The sequence below is a fragment of the Petaurus breviceps genome, unplaced genomic scaffold (assembly GCF_028583685.1).
Source record: "Petaurus breviceps papuanus isolate PSGF00001 unplaced genomic scaffold, PetGlider_PUasm1.0 98, whole genome shotgun sequence".
NCBI lineage: Eukaryota > Metazoa > Chordata > Mammalia > Diprotodontia > Petauridae > Petaurus > Petaurus breviceps.
This window is the reverse complement of record NW_027187460.1, coordinates 41159084-41167579: the sequence shown is the minus strand read 5'-3', so window position 1 is coordinate 41167579 and position 8496 is coordinate 41159084.

The following is an 8496-nucleotide window of genomic DNA, read 5'->3' as shown; positions in this document are numbered from 1 at the left end:
AGAAGAAGAAGAAGAAGAAGAAGAAGAAGAAGAAGAAGAAGAAGAAGGAAAGGAGAAAATTAAAAAATAAAAAACCTATTTTAAATGAACTCTGGAGCTGGACAATTAATTGTTCCTACTTCCCTTCACTTGTAGACTAGATATTCTTGGGCATTTCTGCCTATCCTAATGAGGACCTGTGACAATTTCCAAAAAACAAATCTAGGTTGTTTTGGTATCAGTCAATCAATTATCAGCAAGCTTTTAATAAATGTCTCCTATGCTCTAAATTCTCTGCTAGATAATGGGAATCCAAGGACAAATGCAAAAACAGTCTCTCCCCTCAAGGATCAAAAAAATCTATGGAGATAGATAGATAGGTAGATAGATAGATGATGATGATAGATAGATAGATAGATAGATAGATAGATAGATAGATAGATAGATAGATAGATAGATAGATAGATAGATAGATGGCAGATAGATACAAACCAGATATAATGTAATGTGAAAATGTGAGTGTGTCAAGGCATTAGCAGACAATGAAGAAAGCCTTGTGTAGAAGGTAATGTTTAAACTGAACTAAAGAAGGAAAGCAAGAGTTTGAAAGACAATTTATAGTTTATATAAGAAAGACAAATTGTTGTGAGCAAAACAGAATAAAATCACAGAATCTTAGAGCTGCAAAAGACTCCAATTGATATTTAATTTAGCTACTTACATTACCAATAACTTCCTCTATGACATTCCTGACAGGAAAATATCTGGCTTTGCTTGAAGACATTGAGCAAAAGAGTACCTACTACATCCCCAGGCAGTCCATTCCATTGTAGGAAAAATCTAATTGTTTGAAAATTTTAAATGACATTGAGCATTTATTAAGCACTTAATAATACACACAAAACACCATGTTAATTATAGGGGCACAAATAGAAAAAATTTGAGACAGTTCCTGACTCCTTATATTTCACTGACATCTCCTAATTTTATCCCAAGGCCAAACATGATGAATCTGTTCTCTCTTCTCCATGGAAGGCATTCAAATATTTAAAAACAGGTCCCATTCTGCTCTCTGATTCCCAAATCTTCTCTTTTTCAAGCTAAATATTGCCAGTTTCTTTCATTGATCCTCAAATTGCATGAACTTGAAAACTTTCATCATTCTGACTGCCTTTCTCTGGCTTCTTTCCAACTGATCAGCATCCTTCCTAAAATGTGGCCAGAACTGAGCACAATATTCCAGATATGGTCTGACTGGGATAGCGTAACAACAGTAGCAGCAGCAAATAACATTTACATAGTGTTTATTATGTGCCAGGCACTGTGCTTAATGCTTTACAATTATCTCATTTGATTCTCACAACAATCCAGGGAGGTAGATGCTATTTTCATCCACATTTTCCAGCTGAGGAAGCTGAGGCAAACAAAGTTTAAGTGATGTGTCCAGGTTCACACTGCTAATAAGTATCTAAAGTCACATTTGAACTCAAGTCTTCCTGTATCCAGGGCCAGTGTTTTATCTGTTGAGTTACCTAACTGCCTAGTACAGGAGGGAAGAGAACAGTGGGAAAATCTTCTCCTCAGTCCAGGACAGAACCTCCTCCTCACCCCAACTCAGCCATATATTATCTTTCTTGATTATCATAGTACAATGGCTACTTACATTGAGGCCACCAAAGTCCCCAGATCTTTTTCCAATAAACTTTTTTCTAACCATGCCTCACTCATGTGGTACACAGTAGGTAGAGTGCTGTACAGAAAGTTTTAAACACCTGAGTTCAATCTTGCCACAGACATTTATTAGCTGTGTAGCCCTGTTACTTAACTCCTCTCAATCTTCAATTTCCTTATCTGTAAAATTGGAATAAAAATAGGACCTAGCTTCCAGAGTGATTAGGAGAAAAAAAAATGGGATAATCTCTATAAAGCACTTTTCAATTCTTAAAATAAGTCAGGGAACAAATATTTATTAAACATCAATCATCTTAAATCAAAGGTAATCAGAGCATAAAATATTTGTGTTGTCCTTGGTTATGTTGTCATCTACTCCTACCATTGTCTTGCCATCTGCCTTGCCTTAGAACTGTATGCTACTCTTTTCTGTACCTCTTGTCCTAGAAAGCATAATCATTCAATGAGCATCTATTAAGTAGGCACTGTGATGGTTTTACTATCACAGCATCTAGATAACATATCAATCAATTGCCCTTTGGCTCCACTCAACCTCCTGTGAATTTCTAAGATCAATTCCCCTTCCCCACTCTATGACCATCACTCCCCTACATGTGTAATCTCCTCTGAGCAGAATGTAATTCCCTTGGGGACAGGCATTGTCTCATTTTTGTATTTATATCCCCAAACATTTGCATAGTGATTAGCACATATCAGGAGATTAATAAATGTTTCAATGATGCTTTAGTTATTTTAATGTTTCCAAAATGACAAAGAAATTTTTATAAATTTATTAATTAATAAAAAGATCATTTTAAAAATAAGAAGACTTGGCATAATAGAGCATAATGAAACACTGAAAGCTTTTCCCATGATATTTATCACATCTGCCAAACATATACAACATTCTAGGACAGAAACAACTCTAAAGATTGTCACTCTTCAGACATGTACAGAAAAGCCTCATAAGTGAAGTGTGAACCAGGGAGATATAGGATTGCCACAGTTGTTTGCCAATGAGGTAAAAACTTTTCTGTAAAAATATCAAAAGAAGGATTTTCCATTTATGGCAAGGATATCCAGATTCTCCCATTCAAAGTTATACTAATTGCACTGAGGTCTAAAAAGACAAACCTGCTCAGCAAAATCCATGGTAAGGCTTATAACTGTCCACACTGGAAAAACAAAATAGACATAAATGTATAATGTCTACATGTCCAAAAATGATCAAGTAATCAATATTTGTATCCTGAACTTCCATCTTAGATGTAGAATGATCTAGGCCCAAAACTGAGTGGGATGGGATAAGGTAAGATTGATTTCAGGAATATCCACAGTGCTTTTACTGATTGCAAGTTGCCTGACAACACCCCCTACTACTAATTTAGCACTTTATGCCTTATAAAACTCTCTATGTCTCTGTCTTTCCCTTCTTTGTCTCTCTCTATCTCTCTATCATTCTCTATCTGTAACACTTTTTCTCTTCTCTCTTCTCTTTCTCTTTTTCACTATCTCAGTTACCATCTCTGCCTCTCTATCTCTGTTCCTCCCTCCTTCTCTTTCTCTCTCCTATCTCTCTCCAGTTCTGTGATTTTGTCCATGTTTGGATCTTAAGGAGAAAAAAAAAACCTTCTACCAATGTAGAATGGCATGTTCTCTTAGATTTGTATTGTCAGAGACTTCTCTAGGACACTGTAAGGTCAAGTGATTTTCCCAGGGCTACATTCCAGTATATAAGGAAGATAGGATTTTAAATGGAGGCATTTTGAGTCAGAAGTCAGATCTTTAGCCATTCTGCCTCTCAAAAAATCTGTCTCTTTAATAACTATTGCAGAAGTATTGAACATCACCTATCTCAATAGGTGAGATCTATCTCAGCAATAATAACAGTTATGAATTATAGAACTCAATAGTCTCAGAAAATATAATTTAAAAAAAAAAACCAAATGGGGAATGGAAAGACACTTTTGAGTTTAAGCAGGCAGCAGCCGGTTGCCACTTAGAAGAAATGAGTCAGAAATGCTCAGAGGCAAATTGAAGCTCTATGTCAGAAATAACTTCCTAACAATTAGAGCTGTCCAAAAGAGGGATGGGCTACCTGATGAAACAATGGATTGCCCCTAAGTTAAGGGCTTCCAAGCTATATGGTTACTTCTAAAGTATGTTGCAGAAAGGACTTTTTCAGCACATGAGTTGATGTTGATGTCTACTCAAATTCCTTCTTTCTATCTTTCCATGATAAAAACTTTCATACATCAAGTAGCTTAAAAATAAATCACTCTATTCCTTGTAGAAATAATGGCCAACAGGTATGGAATACTGCACACACTATCAGATGTGGTTGATGTATTGTTTGGTTTTACTGAATTGCCTTAAAAAAAAACCTTGGCTTTCTGGGTAGAGAAGAAAAGGTGGATGTAGAAATAAAAGTTACGCAGAAAAATAAATTTGGGGGGGGAGAAAGGAGTGATGCAAAAGACATTACTGATAACCATTAAGAGATGAAATCTTCAAATAATCCATTAGTCTTACAACTTTTCCTTACCCTCTTCACTCCCCAGCAGTCAATTCCTTGTAAGACTGAATTACAAAAAAACAAACAAACAAACAAACAAAAACAGGACTGGTGAAACCAACCTAGATGTCAACCAGGTCTGACAAGATATACTATATTCCTTATTCCACTCTGTTAACAGTCAGCACCTAGCACACCCAGCATGGCCTGCTAGCACGGGTTCTTTTGATATGCTTTGTAAAGGAAAGACAGCTTTAAAGAGATTAACAATCCTACTTTAATTTCAGAGAAAGAAGTGAGGGTAGAAAATACAAGAAAATAAGTTGGCACAAAGACCAACTGACAGGGCTCCTGATGTCTGAACATAGTAATATCTCTGTGCACTTTACATACATCACTGGATCAAGGAAGCACAGACATCTAGCAGTTGGGAGGCTCTGAACATATGGCTACTTGGAGTCTCAACCAGAAAATCAAAGTATCCTTCTCATAAGCAAACCCCCAAAGCAAAACACAAACCTCCCAGAATATATAACAAAGACTTATTATTTGATTGGCTCAGAATCAGAAGGCATGAGAGTACTTGACTCAGCACAGCTGTGAATTATCAGGGTTCAAAGGAGATTAATCCTTCGGATGCTTACAGTTTAGCCTGAGCCTGGTAAACTAAACTCCAAAACAAAATCAATAAAAAAAAATCTCACCTTGCCTGTGCTTACACACTCAAAGCTGCAATCCAGAATTTCTCTACCGAACTGAAGCCTTACTGTGCCCTGGAATTCACACAATGAAAACACCCTCTGCCCCTGAAGCCACTTCCTCTGATTAAGTGATTCCTCTCAGAACCTCTGTTAGACAGGCATGACTCATTCCCTTCCAGGTTGCACCTTCGGTTTCTTCTATCATACCTTGTGTCTGTTACTTGTATCTTCTTCCGTTTCCCCCCCACCCCACAAGCCTTTTAGCCTCCTATTGTGTATGATCTCCATCCATTAGAGTATAAACTGTTTTAATAATGAGACTGTTTTTCTGTCTACTTGTATTTGTATTTCTAGCATTTAATACAGTGCTTGGTACATAGTGGGTTTTTAATAAATGCTAGATGACTGAGTGATTGATTATTCAGAATGCCCCTAGTTTCTCTTCTCAGCAGACAGGATATGGAGGTTGATTTTCTCAAATCATATTTAGAGTCCAATTTGTTCATTATAATTGCACAGTAGACCTAGAATACATAGAAGACCTTCTAAATAAGTAGAAAATTAAGTGACAAGCAGGCAGTATGTTCTTGTTTTCATGAGAAACTTGGAAAAGTTCAAATGTAACAATGCATTTTTTGATAAAAAGAAAACCAAAATGAAAAATCAGACATTCATAGTGAAAGTCGTAAGCCTAGAAGTCATATAAACTACTGGAACTGAAAGTCACAACTAAGAATCAGCATAATAAACTGTGCAATAACATCTGTTTCAAGTAGAAACCACCGGGCCAGGCAGAGGAAAAAGTAAATTGAGTTTGAGTACAGTCAGCAGAATGAGGGGAACCAAGATTGAAAAAAAAAAAAAGAGGAGATGAAGTGTGCATGGAGAAGCTTTTAAGTCAGGAAAGCCTAGGGAAAATGGCAGCAAAACGGTTATTAATAGTGACAAATTGACATCATTGATTATGGAATTAATGGGACTAGGAAGGGCCTGTCTCTAAGCTTTTATCCCAAGATTTCAAATGTTTTAAAGGAGTCCCATGGTCAACTCTTTCAAAAGCCACTGATGAATGGAATATATATAAAAAGCACAGATCAAGCCCTTGTCAGCCAACATTCTGAGATCATTAGGAGCTCCCAGAAGAACGGTCTCTGTCCTGTGATAGAGGCTGAAAACCTGACACTCACAAAATGTGATGTTGCCTCTAATGGTCCTAAAGATGATACAGCTCAGCTTCTAGCCAATCTTCCCAGTGACTTCCTGTACAAAAGAAAACTTTGCTCAGTAATAAATATCCCTTTTGCCCATATTCAGGGTGGATGATTTGACAACCAGATGAATAGAAGCTATTTTGAAAAGAGAGGAGAAATTGCCTGTCACTGAGAAAAGACTGATAAATGAGATACTTACGTTGGTCTCAGTTTAACCATTTAAAAAACAAAAGCAGCACAGCTAGACTAGTTGGTGGTTTGACATAATCTCCATACCATCTGTAGTGTCAGTTTATGAAAAATCAACGAGACAGAGCAAAGTGAAAGGTAAGGAATGATGTGAGTCTTGTAACAGAAAGGTTGTTAACATTAACTCAGTCCAGGTTTACACAGTGGGATGGTGGGATCAGTATCCATTTAGGAATTTAGAAAAAGAATAAGGTGAGAGAAAGTTACGGCTAAAGACATATTTTGCACATTGAAACTCCAGTCAACTAATAATAATCATTTACATTTATGTAAGACTTTAGAGTTAACAAAATATCTTCCTTATAGCTCTGGGAGGGAGGTAGTATAAATAAGTATTATGAACATATTGTTATCCCCATTTGCCCAATCAGATTTATAACTGGAAAGAACTATTCAGGCTTAATTCTTTGATTAATTTATTATTTTAACAAGCATATATTAAGCACTGAGTGTGTACCCAACCCATTATTTTGCAGATGATAGAATTGAGGTTCTCATAGACTTAATTGACATGCCTGCCCATGATCATAAAGGAGTAAAGGTCTGAGATGGATTTCAAATGAGGTCTCCCGACTCCAATTCCAATATACTATCCAATGTAGCATAGTGCCTCTAAAACATTCCTGAGAAAAGATGAGTATTGTATAAAACTTTAAATACCATATAATCTTTTTTGTTCTGCATTGGAGTAGGTTTGGGGAAGGAAACTCTCCTTAGTAATTCTGGGTAAGGGAAACAAAGCAGCTGTGGATCCAGTTGTTAATGACAACACAAAGATGCCAGTTAAGGAGGCAGCCTAGATCAGAGGAAGTAAGTCTTGATAATGTGTGAAAATGTTTGGTTTGCTTTTTTGTCAATAAGTGAAAAATATTTATTGTTTACTATGTGTCATATGCTGTGCTAAGTGTTAGGGATACAAATAGAAAAAGCCAATCAGTTCCTGAGGCAGCTGTGCCTAGGGTTAGGAAGACCTGAGTGCCAGTCCAGCCTCAATCCCTTCCTAGCTGTGTGACTCTAGGTAAGTCACTGAACCTCTGTTTAACTTAGTTTCCTCAACTATAAAATAGAGATGATAATAGGACTACCTCCTAGGATTGCTATGAGACTCAAATGTAATAATATCTGTAAATACTTACCCCATTGCCTGGCATATGGTAGGTTCTTAATAAATGCTTGTTTCCTTCCTTCTTATTTAACAGGGGCTCGCACTCTACTTGGGGGAGATAAAGCATGAAAGTTCAGTTGCAAGATGGATGAAAAGGCTGTGGGTTTCCAAGGCTGTAACTCAAAAAAAAAAAGGTATATCACAACTAAGGATCTGGACATGGCAACAGGGATTAGAGCTCAGTGTAGAATCTGCATCATAGATGGTGACCAAATGAGAGCATCAGCAGATCTATAGAGACACATAGCCCAGCATGAAGATGTCCAGAAAGGAGAAGTAGAGAACATTCAATAGAGATACCCAGTAGAGATTCACATAATAACACTATCAGAGAAAAGCTCTGCAGCATCTGAGGCCTGAGTAGCCCTAGCTTGCCTTTCCTGGCCATGCATTTTCTGTATGTGTGCATCTTATCATACATATTCCCTGTCTACTCATATCTTCTGTTCATGTACCCTTTCCACTGGTAAATGTGCAGGTATATATCCCCACATATATGGGAGAAATTTTTCTTGTCATGCATTTTGCCATGCTATTGGATTGAGTATCTTTTGCTTAGAACTAATGTGTCCTCTGATTTGTCTTGTATAAGAAATACACTGGTAGGAGCTTGTGGGTATGGTTTTGAACAAACCTGACCTACAATGTATCTGAGACTTGAAGCAGTTTTGGGGATCCCATATATAGAAGAGAGAGACTTACACTAATCAATTATAGAGAGATGCATTCCAGGACATTAGAAAGTAGGACTGTGGCAATTTACCTAAATCTACCAGAAAATATAAAGTGTGCATCTAATTGTATTAGTATCAGAAGGAGCATAGACTTATAGGGTTAACATTATAGATCTGTGCTAAGGCCAAGTAGATTCCAAGTTCTGGAAAAGACTGATAAGAGCGAAGTATATGTTCTTTTCTTTGAAGTAATTGAGGAGCATGATATATGCAGAGATAATTTTGAGGATATTGTCAGATCCTTCATTGCATTTCTCTACTTCATCCTTGT